Raw genomic sequence first — 1,980 nt, forward strand, 5'->3', positions numbered from 1 at the left:
TTTTTTTAAGAGCTGGAGTTGCATTTCTGACTATTTCTTACTCACAGGAAAAATCTTTTACTGGTGTTTGCTGTTGGCAGACAGCGCAGACCTCAAAACCTCAACTGTGAAACTGCAGAGCAGTGAGAGGTGACATACGGTCTTCTCTGTGTTTCGGATGAGTGAGTAGTTTTATGCAAACTTTGTAAAAATGCCTGTGAAAGGCCAAAGGAGCCAAACATTGTGGGGTTTGTTTGTTTGTTTGTTTTTTAATTCCAAGAGCAGGAAAACGGAAGGGGATGACAGAGCAGCCATTTTCTCTTCCCCTCTTTTTATATGCATTTGTGTGTTTCAACACAAAATGTTCCAAACGTTTTGCTTGAAGTTGACATGAAACATGAAAAGTTCCCATCTGAAAGCCAAAGCTCTTTCCAATGCTCTCATTTCAGATCAGGGAAACAAAATCAGCAAAAGCAAAGTCTTTATAAAGGTGGAATGTGTATTCCTTATCTACACAGACTGCGTCAACTCGGAATAAAATGCCGCGGCCTTTGCTCACAAGATCTTAGCAACAGAAATGTAAATAATGCAGCATTAAGCATAGAAGGCTTAATGTACACTTGCAACACGCTTACTGGAATCATTGCAGGGTAACTTCTAGCTTTGCAAGAAAACTGTTTCAAATTTCAGAAAATTATTGAGAATTCAGCCAGACACAAATTAATGTAAAATTAGAAGGATTTCTCAATATAGATGTTTATAGAAGGAAAAAAAAATGCCTATGGACCTAGAATCTGCATGGTCTTTTGAAATGAAATGGTTCATTTCAAAATATTCTGTGGAATTTATTTTTTGTCACTATAGAAAGAAATCAGTGAACTAAATCCTTATTATCTTCATCAATACTTTGTTGCTTTTTGAATGTTTCTTTCTCCTCTGTCTACAGATTTTCTGACAAGTTGCAAAGCCAGAAAGCTTCATGGCAATTCTTAGCTAGATTGCTTAATGATGGAGCCAGAAAAGGCAAAAACTGTTTCAAAAGATACAACATAGCTTAAACCAAAGTTACAGGCTTGCTGCAGAAATTACTGGGTGAGGTTCTTCGGGCTAAGTCAAACTGCAGATCTAACTAAATGGTCATTTTGGGCTTTAAATCCATGAAAGTGCTTTGCCTAAAATAAGATCATTATGGATCTCATCTCAAGTCTGTTTTAAAGTTCTAAAAACTTTCATTAAATATTTCACGCATTAAAATGTTTCACAGGATTTCTCTTGTTGAATACTCAGCTTTGGGTTATGATAGGAAGCAAACCACTGGAGACAGAAGTCTTTCTGCTCCAGCAATAATATAAGGAAGGCTGAATTGAGTCAGACCAAAGGTCTTAACAGCCTGGCATCCTGCATTTGATCAAGGCCTGTAGCATATGCCTAGAGTAGGAACATAAGGACAGAGCAGCTACAGCTTCACCTTTTCTTGTATTTAACATCTCAGTTTCTGAAAATCTGCAGTTTAAGGACTTCTAGAATTGGAGACCAAGTCCATCTCTCACCAAAGTAGCCTTTTGTTCCATTAATTTGTCTCGTCACTTCTTCCAGCCATTAATACTTCTAGCATCTAAAGTATCTTATGGAAATGAATAACTCTAATTAGATGTTCTTTAAATAGTACTTCCTTTTGTTGGTTTTACACCTCCACCTGAAAATTATTATTAAATTAATTCTAGTTCTTACTAGAAATGAGTAACTGTTCCCTGTTCAACTTCCCATGTCAGACATAATTTTCAGTATTTGTATTATTATCCTCGTCATCTGTTTTCCCAGAAGAGTCCTAGACTCAGTAGTAATCTCTCTTATTTAGAAGCCGTTTCATCTTCGTGATTGATCTGGCCCCTCTTTTCTTTTTCTCTTGCTGTTCTAATGCTTAAGATGCTACCACATGTTGAGATGCAGTAAGCAGAATTTTGAGTAGTATTAAGGAAAGAACATACTTACTGAGGATTT

General features: G+C 36.5%; 1 long non-coding RNA gene across 1 annotated transcript in view; it reads left to right on the forward strand.

The window, feature by feature from the left end:
• The window catches only part of LOC146592496 (uncharacterized), an 8,577-nt gene extending 6,915 nt beyond the window's left edge, over window positions 1-1,662 (forward strand). Inside the window, exons 3-4 of the long non-coding RNA XR_014896591.1 lie at window positions 11-161; window positions 926-1,662. This is a non-coding gene — a long non-coding RNA (uncharacterized LOC146592496). The remainder of the gene's footprint in view (window positions 1-10; window positions 162-925) is intronic.
• The last annotated feature ends 318 nt before the right edge of the window (window positions 1,663-1,980 follow it).

This window comes from Rhea americana, unplaced genomic scaffold (genome assembly GCF_003343005.1).
Source record: "Rhea americana isolate MKP2758 unplaced genomic scaffold, rheAme1 scaffold_33, whole genome shotgun sequence".
Taxonomy (NCBI): Eukaryota; Metazoa; Chordata; class Aves; order Rheiformes; family Rheidae; genus Rhea; species Rhea americana.